Genomic DNA, 9,792 nt, shown 5'->3' with positions numbered 1-9,792 from the left:
ACGATGGACAAAATATGCATCTAACAGGGCTCGAACCTGGGACCTTCCACGTGTTAGGCGGACGTGATAACCACTACACCATATATACGTAGCAATAATTAGTTTTCCGAGAGATCTAGCTAATTTTTATGCCCAATCACGATGGACAAAATATGTATCTACCAGGGCTCGAACCTGGGACCTTCCGCGTGTGAAGCAGACGTGATAACCACTACACCACAGATACGTAGTAATACTGAGTTTTCCGAGAGATCGAGCTTATTTTTATGCCCAATCGCGATGGACAAAACATGTATCTACCAGGGCTCGAACCTGGGACCTTCCGCGTTTAAAGCGGACGTGATAACCACTTCACCATAGATACGTAGCAATACTGAGTTTTCCAAGAGACCTAGCTTTTTTATGTCTTATCACGATGGTCAAAATATGCATCTACCAGGGCTCGAACCTGGAACCTTCCGCGTGTAAAGCGGACGTGATAACCACTACACCATAGATACGTAGCAATGCTAAGTTTTCCGAGAGATCTAGCTAATTTTTATGCCCAATCACGATGGACAAAACATGTATCTACCAGGGCTCGAACATGGGACCTTCCGCGTGTAAAGCGGGCGTGATAACCACTACACCATAGATACGTAGTAATACTGAGTTTTCCAAGAGACCTAGCTTTTTTTATGTCCTATCACGATGGTCAAAATATGTATCTACCAGGGCTCGAACCTGGGACCTTCCGCGTGTAAAGCGGACGTGATAACCACTACACCATAGATACGTCGTAATGCTGAGTTTTCCAAGAGACCTAGCTTTTATATGCCCAAACACGATGGACAAAATATGTATCTAACAGGGCTCGAACCTGGGACCTTCCACGTGTTAGGCGGACGTGATAACCACTACACCATATATACGTAGTAATATTGAGTTTTCCGAGAGATCTAGCTAATTTTTATGCCCAATCACGATGGACAAAACATGTATCTACCACGGCTCGAACATGGGACCTTCCGCGTGTAAAGCGGACGTGATAACCACTACACCATAGATACGTAGTAATGCTGAAATTTCCAAGAGACCTAGCTTTTTTATGTCTTATCACGATGGTCAAAATATGCATCTACCAGGGCTCGAACCTGGAACCTTCCGCGTGTAAAGCGGACGTGATAACCACTACACCACAGATACGTAGTAATACTGAGTTTTCCGAGAGATCGAGCTTATTTTTATGCCCAATCACGATGGACAAAACATGTATCTACCAGGGCTCGAACCTGGGACCTTCCGCGTTTAAAGCGGACGTGATAACCACTTCACCATAGATACGTAGTAATACTGAGTTTTCCAAGAGACCTAGCTTTTTTTATGTCTTATCACGATGGTCAAAATATGCATCTACCAGGGCTCGAACCTGGAACCTTCCGCGTGTAAAGCGGACGTGATAACCACTACACCATAGATACGTAGCAATGCTAAGTTTTCCGAGAGATCTAGCTAATTTTTATGCCCAATCACGATGGACAAAACATGTATCTACCAGGGCTCGAACATGGGACCTTCCGCGTGTAAAGCGGGAGTGATAACCACTACACCATAGATACGTAGTAATACTGAGTTTTCCAAGAGACCTAGCTTTTTTTATGTCCTATCACGATGGTCAAAATATGTATCTACCAGGGCTCGAACCTGGGACCTTCCGCGTGTAAAGCGGACGTGATAACCACTACACCATAGATACGTAGTAATGCTGAAATTTCCAAGAGACCTAGCTTTTTTATGTCTTATCACGATGGTCAAAATATGCATCTACCAGGGCTCGAACCTGGAACCTTCCGCGTGTAAAGCGGACGTGATAACCACTACACCATAGATACGTAGTAATACTGAGTTTTCCAAGAGACCTAGCTTTTTTATGTCCTATCACGATGGTCAAAATATGTATCTACCAGGGCTCGAACCTGGGACCTTCCGCGTGTAAAGCGGACGTGATAACCACTACACTATAGCTACGTAGTAATACTGAGTTTTCCAAGAGACGTAGCTTTTTATGTCCTATCACGATGGTCAAAATATGTATCAACCAGGGCTCGAACCTGGGACCTTCCGCGTGTAAAGCGGACGTGATAACCACTACACCATAGATACGTAGTAATGCTGAGTTTTCCAAGAGACCTAGCTTTTTTATGCCCAATCACGATGGACCAAATATGTATCTACCAGGGCTCGAACCTGGGACCTTCCGCGTGTAAAGCGGACGTGATAACCACTACACCATAGATACGTAGTAATACTGAGTTTTCCAAGAGAGATAGCTTTTTTATGTCCTATCACGATGGTCAAAATATGTATCTACCAGGGCTCGAACCTGGGACCATCCGCGAGTAAAGCGGACGTGATAACCACTACACCATAGATACGTCGTAATGCTGAGTTTTCCAAGAGACCTAGCTTTTTTATGCCCAAACACGATGGACAAAATATGTATCTAACAGGGCTCGAACCTGGGACCTTCCACGTGTTAGGCGGACGTGATAACCACTACACCATATATACGTAGTAATAATTAGTTTTCCGAGAGATCTAGCTAATTTTTATGCCCAATCACGATGGACAAAATATGTATCTACCAGGGCTCGAACCTGGGACCTTCCGCGTGTGAAGCAGACGTGATAACCACTACAACATAGATACGTAGTAATGCTGAAATTTCCAAGAGACCTAGCTTTTTTATGCCGAATCACGATGGACAAAATATGTATCTACCAGGGCTCGAACCTGGGACCTTCCGCGTGTTAGGCGGACGTGATAACCACTACACCACAGATACGTAGTAATACTGAGTTTTCCGAGAGATCGAGCTTATTTTTATGCCCAATCACGATGGACAAAACATGTATCTACCAGGGCTCGAACCTGGGACCTTCCGCGTTTATAGCGGACGTGATAACCACTTCACCATAGATACGCAGTAATACTGAGTTTTCCAAGAGACCTAGCTTTTTTTATGTCTTATCACGATGGTCAAAATATGCATCTACCAGGGCTCGAACCTGGAACCTTCCGCGTGTAAAGCGGACGTGATAACCACTACACTATAGCTACGTAGTAATACTGAGTTTTCCAAGAGACGTAGCTTTTTTATGTCCTATCACGATGGTCAAAATATGTATCTACCAGGGCTCGAACCTAGGACCTTCCGCGTGTAAAGCGGACGTGATAACCACTACACCATAGATACGTAGTAATGCTGAGTTTTCCAAGAGACCTAGCTTTTTTATGCCCAATCACGATGGACAAAATATGTATCTACCAGGGCTCGAACCTGGGACCTTCCGCGTGTAAAGCGGACGTGATAACCACTACACCATAGATACGTAGTAATACTGAGTTTTCCAAGAGAGCTAGCTTTTTTATGTCCTATCACGATGGTCAAAATATGTATCTACCAGGGCTCGAACCTTGGACCATCCGCGAGTAAAGCGGACGTGATAACCACTACACCATAGATACGTCGTGATGCTGAGTTTTCCAAGAGACCTAGCTTTTTTATGTCCTATCACGATGGTCAAAATATGTATCTACCAGGGCTCGAACCTGGGACCTTCCGCGTGTAAAGCGGACGTGATAACCACTACACTATAGCTACGTAGTAATACTGAGTTTTCCAAGAGACGTAGCTTTTTATGTCCTATCACGATGGTCAAAATATGTATCAACCAGGGCTCGAACCTGGGACCTTCCGCGTGTAAAGCGGACGTGATAACCACTACACCATAGATACGTAGTAATGCTGAGTTTTCCAAGAGACCTAGCTTTTTTATGCCCAATCACGATGGACCAAATATGTATCTACCAGGACTCGAACCTGGGACCTTCCGCGTGTAAAGCGGACGTGATAACCACTACACCATAGATACGTAGTAATACTGAGTTTTCCAAGAGAGATAGCTTTTTTATGTCCTATCACGATGGTCAAAATATGTATCTACCAGGGCTCGAACCTGGGACCATCCGCGAGTAAAGCGGACGTGATAACCACTACACCATAGATACGTCGTAATGCTGAGTTTTCCAAGAGACCTAGCTTTTTTATGCCCAAACACGATGGACAAAATATGTATCTAACAGGGCTCGAACCTGGGACCTTCCACGTGTTAGGCGGACGTGATAACCACTACACCATATATACGTAGTAATAATTAGTTTTCCGAGAGATCTAGCTAATTTTTATGCCCAATCACGATGGACAAAACATGTATCTAACAGGGCTCGAACCTGGGACCTTCCACGTGTTAGGCGGACGTGATAACCACTACACCATATATACGTAGTAATAATTAGTTTTCCGAGAGATCTAGCTAATTTTTATGCCCAATCACGATGGACAAAATATGTATCTACCAGGGCTCGAACCTGGGACCTTCCGCGTGTAAAGCGGACGTGATAACCACTACACCATAGATACGTAGTAATACTGAGTTTTCCAAGAGAGATAGCTTTTTTATGTCCTATCACGATGGTCAAAATATGTATCTACCAGGGCTCGAACCTGGGACCATCCGCGAGTAAAGCGGACGTGATAACCACTACACCACAGATACGTAGTAATACTGAGTTTTCCGAGAGATCGAGCTTATTTTTATGCCCAATCACGATGGACAAAACATGTATCTACCAGGGCTCGAACCTGGGACCTTCCGCGTTTATAGCGGACGTGATAACCACTTCACCATAGATACGCAGTAATACTGAGTTTTCCAAGAGACCTAGCTTTTTTTATGTCTTATCACGATGGTCAAAATATGCATCTACCAGGGCTCGAACCTGGAACCTTCCGCGTGTAAAGCGGACGTGATAACCACTACACTATAGCTACGTAGTAATACTGAGTTTTCCAAGAGACGTAGCTTTTTTATGTCCTATCACGATGGTCAAAATATGTATCTACCAGGGCTCGAACCTAGGACCTTCCGCGTGTAAAGCGGACGTGATAACCACTACACCATAGATACGTAGTAATGCTGAGTTTTCCAAGAGACCTAGCTTTTTTATGCCCAATCACGATGGACAAAATATGTATCTACCAGGGCTCGAACCTGGGACCTTCCGCGTGTAAAGCGGACGTGATAACCACTACACCATAGATACGTAGTAATACTGAGTTTTCCAAGAGAGCTAGCTTTTTTATGTCCTATCACGATGGTCAAAATATGTATCTACCAGGGCTCGAACCTTGGACCATCCGCGAGTAAAGCGGACGTGATAACCACTACACCATAGATACGTCGTGATGCTGAGTTTTCCAAGAGACCTAGCTTTTTTATGTCCTATCACGATGGTCAAAATATGTATCTACCAGGGCTCGAACCTGGGACCTTCCGCGTGTAAAGCGGACGTGATAACCACTACACTATAGCTACGTAGTAATACTGAGTTTTCCAAGAGACGTAGCTTTTTATGTCCTATCACGATGGTCAAAATATGTATCAACCAGGGCTCGAACCTGGGACCTTCCGCGTGTAAAGCGGACGTGATAACCACTACACCATAGATACGTAGTAATGCTGAGTTTTCCAAGAGACCTAGCTTTTTTATGCCCAATCACGATGGACCAAATATGTATCTACCAGGACTCGAACCTGGGACCTTCCGCGTGTAAAGCGGACGTGATAACCACTACACCATAGATACGTAGTAATACTGAGTTTTCCAAGAGAGATAGCTTTTTTATGTCCTATCACGATGGTCAAAATATGTATCTAACAGGGCTCGAACCTGGAACCTTCCGCGTGTAAAGCGGACGTGATAACCACTACACCATAGATACGTAGCAATGCTAAGTTTTCCGAGAGATCTAGCTAATTTTTATGCCCAATCACGATGGACAAAACATGTATCTACCAGGGCTCGAACATGGGACCTTCCGCGTGTAAAGCGGGCGTGATAACCACTACACCATAGATACGTAGTAATACTGAGTTTTCCAAGAGACCTAGCTTTTTTTATGTCCTATCACGATGGTCAAAATATGTATCTACCAGGGCTCGAACCTGGGACCTTCCGCGTGTAAAGCGGACGTGATAACCACTACACCATAGATACGTCGTAATGCTGAGTTTTCCAAGAGACCTAGCTTTTATATGCCCAAACACGATGGACAAAATATGTATCTAACAGGGCTCGAACCTGGGACCTTCCACGTGTTAGGCGGACGTGATAACCACTACACCATATATACGTAGTAATATTGAGTTTTCCGAGAGATCTAGCTAATTTTTATGCCCAATCACGATGGACAAAACATGTATCTACCACGGCTCGAACATGGGACCTTCCGCGTGTAAAGCGGACGTGATAACCACTACACCATAGATACGTAGTAATGCTGAAATTTCCAAGAGACCTAGCTTTTTTATGTCTTATCACGATGGTCAAAATATGCATCTACCAGGGCTCGAACCTGGAACCTTCCGCGTGTAAAGCGGACGTGATAACCACTACACCACAGATACGTAGTAATACTGAGTTTTCCGAGAGATCGAGCTTATTTTTATGCCCAATCACGATGGACAAAACATGTATCTACCAGGGCTCGAACCTGGGACCTTCCGCGTTTAAAGCGGACGTGATAACCACTTCACCATAGATACGTAGTAATACTGAGTTTTCCAAGAGACCTAGCTTTTTTTATGTCTTATCACGATGGTCAAAATATGCATCTACCAGGGCTCGAACCTGGAACCTTCCGCGTGTAAAGCGGACGTGATAACCACTACACCATAGATACGTAGCAATGCTAAGTTTTCCGAGAGATCTAGCTAATTTTTATGCCCAATCACGATGGACAAAACATGTATCTACCAGGGCTCGAACATGGGACCTTCCGCGTGTAAAGCGGGAGTGATAACCACTACACCATAGATACGTAGTAATACTGAGTTTTCCAAGAGACCTAGCTTTTTTTATGTCCTATCACGATGGTCAAAATATGTATCTACCAGGGCTCGAACCTGGGACCTTCCGCGTGTAAAGCGGACGTGATAACCACTACACCATAGATACGTAGTAATGCTGAAATTTCCAAGAGACCTAGCTTTTTTATGTCTTATCACGATGGTCAAAATATGCATCTACCAGGGCTCGAACCTGGAACCTTCCGCGTGTAAAGCGGACGTGATAACCACTACACCATAGATACGTAGTAATACTGAGTTTTCCAAGAGACCTAGCTTTTTTTTGTCCTATCACGATGGTCAAAATATGTATCTACCAGGGCTCGAACCTGGGACCTTCCGCGTGTAAAGCGGACGTGATAACCACTACACTATAGCTACGTAGTAATACTGAGTTTTCCAAGAGACGTAGCTTTTTATGTCCTATCACGATGGTCAAAATATGTATCAACCAGGGCTCGAACCTGGGACCTTCCGCGTGTAAAGCGGACGTGATAACCACTACACCATAGATACGTAGTAATGCTGAGTTTTCCAAGAGACCTAGCTTTTTTATGCCCAATCACGATGGACCAAATATGTATCTACCAGGGCTCGAACCTGGGACCTTCCGCGTGTAAAGCGGACGTGATAACCACTACACCATAGATACGTAGTAATACTGAGTTTTCCAAGAGAGATAGCTTTTTTATGTCCTATCACGATGGTCAAAATATGTATCTACCAGGGCTCGAACCTGGGACCATCCGCGAGTAAAGCGGACGTGATAACCACTACACCATAGATACGTCGTAATGCTGAGTTTTCCAAGAGACCTAGCTTTTTTATGCCCAAACACGATGGACAAAATATGTATCTAACAGGGCTCGAACCTGGGACCTTCCACGTGTTAGGCGGACGTGATAACCACTACACCATATATACGTAGTAATAATTAGTTTTCCGAGAGATCTAGCTAATTTTTATGCCCAATCACGATGGACAAAATATGTATCTACCAGGGCTCGAACCTGGGACCTTCCGCGTGTGAAGCAGACGTGATAACCACTACAACATAGATACGTAGTAATGCTGAAATTTCCAAGAGACCTAGCTTTTTTATGCCGAATCACGATGGACAAAATATGTATCTACCAGGGCTCGAACCTGGGACCTTCCGCGTGTTAGGCGGACGTGATAACCACTACACCACAGATACGTAGTAATACTGAGTTTTCCGAGAGATCGAGCTTATTTTTATGCCCAATCACGATGGACAAAACATGTATCTACCAGGGCTCGAACCTGGGACCTTCCGCGTTTATAGCGGACGTGATAACCACTTCACCATAGATACGCAGTAATACTGAGTTTTCCAAGAGACCTAGCTTTTTTTATGTCTTATCACGATGGTCAAAATATGCATCTACCAGGGCTCGAACCTGGAACCTTCCGCGTGTAAAGCGGACGTGATAACCACTACACTATAGCTACGTAGTAATACTGAGTTTTCCAAGAGACGTAGCTTTTTTATGTCCTATCACGATGGTCAAAATATGTATCTACCAGGGCTCGAACCTAGGACCTTCCGCGTGTAAAGCGGACGTGATAACCACTACACCATAGATACGTAGTAATGCTGAGTTTTCCAAGAGACCTAGCTTTTTTATGCCCAATCACGATGGACAAAATATGTATCTACCAGGGCTCGAACCTGGGACCTTCCGCGTGTAAAGCGGACGTGATAACCACTACACCATAGATACGTAGTAATACTGAGTTTTCCAAGAGAGCTAGCTTTTTTATGTCCTATCACGATGGTCAAAATATGTATCTACCAGGGCTCGAACCTTGGACCATCCGCGAGTAAAGCGGACGTGATAACCACTACACCATAGATACGTCGTGATGCTGAGTTTTCCAAGAGACCTAGCTTTTTTATGTCCTATCACGATGGTCAAAATATGTATCTACCAGGGCTCGAACCTGGGACCTTCCGCGTGTAAAGCGGACGTGATAACCACTACACTATAGCTACGTAGTAATACTGAGTTTTCCAAGAGACGTAGCTTTTTATGTCCTATCACGATGGTCAAAATATGTATCAACCAGGGCTCGAACCTGGGACCTTCCGCGTGTAAAGCGGACGTGATAACCACTACACCATAGATACGTAGTAATGCTGAGTTTTCCAAGAGACCTAGCTTTTTTATGCCCAATCACGATGGACCAAATATGTATCTACCAGGACTCGAACCTGGGACCTTCCGCGTGTAAAGCGGACGTGATAACCACTACACCATAGATACGTAGTAATACTGAGTTTTCCAAGAGAGATAGCTTTTTTATGTCCTATCACGATGGTCAAAATATGTATCTACCAGGGCTCGAACCTGGGACCATCCGCGAGTAAAGCGGACGTGATAACCACTACACCATAGATACGTCGTAATGCTGAGTTTTCCAAGAGACCTAGCTTTTTTATGCCCAAACACGATGGACAAAATATGTATCTAACAGGGCTCGAACCTGGGACCTTCCACGTGTTAGGCGGACGTGATAACCACTACACCATATATACGTAGTAATAATTAGTTTTCCGAGAGATCTAGCTAATTTTTATGCCCAATCACGATGGACAAAACATGTATCTAACAGGGCTCGAACCTGGGACCTTCCACGTGTTAGGCGGACGTGATAACCACTACACCATATATACGTAGTAATAATTAGTTTTCCGAGAGATCTAGCTAATTTTTATGCCCAATCACGATGGACAAAATATGTATCTACCAGGGCTCGAACCTGGGACCTTCCGCGTGTAAAGCGGACGTGATAACCACTACACCATAGATACGTAGTA

At 44.3% G+C, this 9,792-nt stretch overlaps 45 non-coding genes across 45 annotated transcripts; all 45 read right to left on the bottom strand.

Moving 5' to 3' along the window:
* Window positions 1-153: 153 nt before the first annotated feature.
* On the bottom strand, window positions 154-226 carry TRNAV-CAC (transfer RNA valine (anticodon CAC)). The gene has a single exon. It is a non-coding gene; the product is annotated as a tRNA-Val (tRNA).
* Window positions 227-427: 201 nt separating this feature from the next.
* Window positions 428-500, bottom strand: TRNAV-UAC (transfer RNA valine (anticodon UAC)). Its single transcript has one exon. It is a non-coding gene; the product is annotated as a tRNA-Val (tRNA).
* Window positions 501-702: 202 nt separating this feature from the next.
* On the bottom strand, window positions 703-775 carry TRNAV-UAC (transfer RNA valine (anticodon UAC)). Its single transcript has one exon. It is a non-coding gene; the product is annotated as a tRNA-Val (tRNA).
* A 337-nt stretch (window positions 776-1,112) lies between these two features.
* On the bottom strand, window positions 1,113-1,185 carry TRNAV-UAC (transfer RNA valine (anticodon UAC)). The gene has a single exon. It is a non-coding gene; the product is annotated as a tRNA-Val (tRNA).
* Window positions 1,186-1,387: 202 nt separating this feature from the next.
* TRNAV-UAC (transfer RNA valine (anticodon UAC)) lies at window positions 1,388-1,460 on the bottom strand. Its single transcript has one exon. It is a non-coding gene; the product is annotated as a tRNA-Val (tRNA).
* A 202-nt stretch (window positions 1,461-1,662) lies between these two features.
* On the bottom strand, window positions 1,663-1,735 carry TRNAV-UAC (transfer RNA valine (anticodon UAC)). Its single transcript has one exon. It is a non-coding gene; the product is annotated as a tRNA-Val (tRNA).
* A 63-nt stretch (window positions 1,736-1,798) lies between these two features.
* TRNAV-UAC (transfer RNA valine (anticodon UAC)) lies at window positions 1,799-1,871 on the bottom strand. Its single transcript has one exon. It is a non-coding gene; the product is annotated as a tRNA-Val (tRNA).
* A 63-nt stretch (window positions 1,872-1,934) lies between these two features.
* On the bottom strand, window positions 1,935-2,007 carry TRNAV-UAC (transfer RNA valine (anticodon UAC)). The gene has a single exon. It is a non-coding gene; the product is annotated as a tRNA-Val (tRNA).
* A 62-nt stretch (window positions 2,008-2,069) lies between these two features.
* Window positions 2,070-2,142, bottom strand: TRNAV-UAC (transfer RNA valine (anticodon UAC)). The gene has a single exon. It is a non-coding gene; the product is annotated as a tRNA-Val (tRNA).
* Window positions 2,143-2,205: 63 nt separating this feature from the next.
* On the bottom strand, window positions 2,206-2,278 carry TRNAV-UAC (transfer RNA valine (anticodon UAC)). The gene has a single exon. It is a non-coding gene; the product is annotated as a tRNA-Val (tRNA).
* A 63-nt stretch (window positions 2,279-2,341) lies between these two features.
* TRNAV-UAC (transfer RNA valine (anticodon UAC)) lies at window positions 2,342-2,414 on the bottom strand. The gene has a single exon. It is a non-coding gene; the product is annotated as a tRNA-Val (tRNA).
* A 201-nt stretch (window positions 2,415-2,615) lies between these two features.
* Window positions 2,616-2,688, bottom strand: TRNAV-CAC (transfer RNA valine (anticodon CAC)). The gene has a single exon. It is a non-coding gene; the product is annotated as a tRNA-Val (tRNA).
* Window positions 2,689-2,751: 63 nt separating this feature from the next.
* Window positions 2,752-2,824, bottom strand: TRNAV-AAC (transfer RNA valine (anticodon AAC)). The gene has a single exon. It is a non-coding gene; the product is annotated as a tRNA-Val (tRNA).
* A 338-nt stretch (window positions 2,825-3,162) lies between these two features.
* TRNAV-UAC (transfer RNA valine (anticodon UAC)) lies at window positions 3,163-3,235 on the bottom strand. Its single transcript has one exon. It is a non-coding gene; the product is annotated as a tRNA-Val (tRNA).
* Window positions 3,236-3,298: 63 nt separating this feature from the next.
* Window positions 3,299-3,371, bottom strand: TRNAV-UAC (transfer RNA valine (anticodon UAC)). The gene has a single exon. It is a non-coding gene; the product is annotated as a tRNA-Val (tRNA).
* A 199-nt stretch (window positions 3,372-3,570) lies between these two features.
* TRNAV-UAC (transfer RNA valine (anticodon UAC)) lies at window positions 3,571-3,643 on the bottom strand. Its single transcript has one exon. It is a non-coding gene; the product is annotated as a tRNA-Val (tRNA).
* Window positions 3,644-3,705: 62 nt separating this feature from the next.
* Window positions 3,706-3,778, bottom strand: TRNAV-UAC (transfer RNA valine (anticodon UAC)). Its single transcript has one exon. It is a non-coding gene; the product is annotated as a tRNA-Val (tRNA).
* A 63-nt stretch (window positions 3,779-3,841) lies between these two features.
* Window positions 3,842-3,914, bottom strand: TRNAV-UAC (transfer RNA valine (anticodon UAC)). The gene has a single exon. It is a non-coding gene; the product is annotated as a tRNA-Val (tRNA).
* Window positions 3,915-3,977: 63 nt separating this feature from the next.
* TRNAV-UAC (transfer RNA valine (anticodon UAC)) lies at window positions 3,978-4,050 on the bottom strand. Its single transcript has one exon. It is a non-coding gene; the product is annotated as a tRNA-Val (tRNA).
* Window positions 4,051-4,389: 339 nt separating this feature from the next.
* TRNAV-UAC (transfer RNA valine (anticodon UAC)) lies at window positions 4,390-4,462 on the bottom strand. The gene has a single exon. It is a non-coding gene; the product is annotated as a tRNA-Val (tRNA).
* A 63-nt stretch (window positions 4,463-4,525) lies between these two features.
* TRNAV-UAC (transfer RNA valine (anticodon UAC)) lies at window positions 4,526-4,598 on the bottom strand. The gene has a single exon. It is a non-coding gene; the product is annotated as a tRNA-Val (tRNA).
* A 338-nt stretch (window positions 4,599-4,936) lies between these two features.
* TRNAV-UAC (transfer RNA valine (anticodon UAC)) lies at window positions 4,937-5,009 on the bottom strand. Its single transcript has one exon. It is a non-coding gene; the product is annotated as a tRNA-Val (tRNA).
* Window positions 5,010-5,072: 63 nt separating this feature from the next.
* TRNAV-UAC (transfer RNA valine (anticodon UAC)) lies at window positions 5,073-5,145 on the bottom strand. Its single transcript has one exon. It is a non-coding gene; the product is annotated as a tRNA-Val (tRNA).
* Window positions 5,146-5,344: 199 nt separating this feature from the next.
* On the bottom strand, window positions 5,345-5,417 carry TRNAV-UAC (transfer RNA valine (anticodon UAC)). The gene has a single exon. It is a non-coding gene; the product is annotated as a tRNA-Val (tRNA).
* Window positions 5,418-5,479: 62 nt separating this feature from the next.
* On the bottom strand, window positions 5,480-5,552 carry TRNAV-UAC (transfer RNA valine (anticodon UAC)). Its single transcript has one exon. It is a non-coding gene; the product is annotated as a tRNA-Val (tRNA).
* A 63-nt stretch (window positions 5,553-5,615) lies between these two features.
* TRNAV-UAC (transfer RNA valine (anticodon UAC)) lies at window positions 5,616-5,688 on the bottom strand. Its single transcript has one exon. It is a non-coding gene; the product is annotated as a tRNA-Val (tRNA).
* A 63-nt stretch (window positions 5,689-5,751) lies between these two features.
* Window positions 5,752-5,824, bottom strand: TRNAV-UAC (transfer RNA valine (anticodon UAC)). Its single transcript has one exon. It is a non-coding gene; the product is annotated as a tRNA-Val (tRNA).
* Window positions 5,825-6,026: 202 nt separating this feature from the next.
* TRNAV-UAC (transfer RNA valine (anticodon UAC)) lies at window positions 6,027-6,099 on the bottom strand. Its single transcript has one exon. It is a non-coding gene; the product is annotated as a tRNA-Val (tRNA).
* A 337-nt stretch (window positions 6,100-6,436) lies between these two features.
* TRNAV-UAC (transfer RNA valine (anticodon UAC)) lies at window positions 6,437-6,509 on the bottom strand. The gene has a single exon. It is a non-coding gene; the product is annotated as a tRNA-Val (tRNA).
* A 202-nt stretch (window positions 6,510-6,711) lies between these two features.
* On the bottom strand, window positions 6,712-6,784 carry TRNAV-UAC (transfer RNA valine (anticodon UAC)). The gene has a single exon. It is a non-coding gene; the product is annotated as a tRNA-Val (tRNA).
* Window positions 6,785-6,986: 202 nt separating this feature from the next.
* TRNAV-UAC (transfer RNA valine (anticodon UAC)) lies at window positions 6,987-7,059 on the bottom strand. Its single transcript has one exon. It is a non-coding gene; the product is annotated as a tRNA-Val (tRNA).
* Window positions 7,060-7,122: 63 nt separating this feature from the next.
* Window positions 7,123-7,195, bottom strand: TRNAV-UAC (transfer RNA valine (anticodon UAC)). Its single transcript has one exon. It is a non-coding gene; the product is annotated as a tRNA-Val (tRNA).
* Window positions 7,196-7,258: 63 nt separating this feature from the next.
* TRNAV-UAC (transfer RNA valine (anticodon UAC)) lies at window positions 7,259-7,331 on the bottom strand. Its single transcript has one exon. It is a non-coding gene; the product is annotated as a tRNA-Val (tRNA).
* Window positions 7,332-7,393: 62 nt separating this feature from the next.
* On the bottom strand, window positions 7,394-7,466 carry TRNAV-UAC (transfer RNA valine (anticodon UAC)). Its single transcript has one exon. It is a non-coding gene; the product is annotated as a tRNA-Val (tRNA).
* Window positions 7,467-7,529: 63 nt separating this feature from the next.
* On the bottom strand, window positions 7,530-7,602 carry TRNAV-UAC (transfer RNA valine (anticodon UAC)). The gene has a single exon. It is a non-coding gene; the product is annotated as a tRNA-Val (tRNA).
* Window positions 7,603-7,665: 63 nt separating this feature from the next.
* Window positions 7,666-7,738, bottom strand: TRNAV-UAC (transfer RNA valine (anticodon UAC)). Its single transcript has one exon. It is a non-coding gene; the product is annotated as a tRNA-Val (tRNA).
* Window positions 7,739-7,939: 201 nt separating this feature from the next.
* TRNAV-CAC (transfer RNA valine (anticodon CAC)) lies at window positions 7,940-8,012 on the bottom strand. The gene has a single exon. It is a non-coding gene; the product is annotated as a tRNA-Val (tRNA).
* A 63-nt stretch (window positions 8,013-8,075) lies between these two features.
* Window positions 8,076-8,148, bottom strand: TRNAV-AAC (transfer RNA valine (anticodon AAC)). The gene has a single exon. It is a non-coding gene; the product is annotated as a tRNA-Val (tRNA).
* A 338-nt stretch (window positions 8,149-8,486) lies between these two features.
* On the bottom strand, window positions 8,487-8,559 carry TRNAV-UAC (transfer RNA valine (anticodon UAC)). The gene has a single exon. It is a non-coding gene; the product is annotated as a tRNA-Val (tRNA).
* Window positions 8,560-8,622: 63 nt separating this feature from the next.
* Window positions 8,623-8,695, bottom strand: TRNAV-UAC (transfer RNA valine (anticodon UAC)). The gene has a single exon. It is a non-coding gene; the product is annotated as a tRNA-Val (tRNA).
* A 199-nt stretch (window positions 8,696-8,894) lies between these two features.
* TRNAV-UAC (transfer RNA valine (anticodon UAC)) lies at window positions 8,895-8,967 on the bottom strand. Its single transcript has one exon. It is a non-coding gene; the product is annotated as a tRNA-Val (tRNA).
* A 62-nt stretch (window positions 8,968-9,029) lies between these two features.
* On the bottom strand, window positions 9,030-9,102 carry TRNAV-UAC (transfer RNA valine (anticodon UAC)). Its single transcript has one exon. It is a non-coding gene; the product is annotated as a tRNA-Val (tRNA).
* A 63-nt stretch (window positions 9,103-9,165) lies between these two features.
* TRNAV-UAC (transfer RNA valine (anticodon UAC)) lies at window positions 9,166-9,238 on the bottom strand. The gene has a single exon. It is a non-coding gene; the product is annotated as a tRNA-Val (tRNA).
* Window positions 9,239-9,301: 63 nt separating this feature from the next.
* Window positions 9,302-9,374, bottom strand: TRNAV-UAC (transfer RNA valine (anticodon UAC)). The gene has a single exon. It is a non-coding gene; the product is annotated as a tRNA-Val (tRNA).
* Window positions 9,375-9,713: 339 nt separating this feature from the next.
* TRNAV-UAC (transfer RNA valine (anticodon UAC)) lies at window positions 9,714-9,786 on the bottom strand. Its single transcript has one exon. It is a non-coding gene; the product is annotated as a tRNA-Val (tRNA).
* Between the last annotated feature and the right edge of the window lie 6 nt (window positions 9,787-9,792).

This window comes from Phalangium opilio, unplaced genomic scaffold (assembly GCF_054372755.1).
Source record: "Phalangium opilio isolate 3A_F unplaced genomic scaffold, DU_Popi_V2 ptg000013l_1, whole genome shotgun sequence".
NCBI classification, from domain to species: domain Eukaryota; kingdom Metazoa; phylum Arthropoda; class Arachnida; order Opiliones; family Phalangiidae; genus Phalangium; species Phalangium opilio.
Note: the sequence above shows the minus strand (reverse complement) of the source record. Positions and strands in the feature narration are given on the sequence as shown.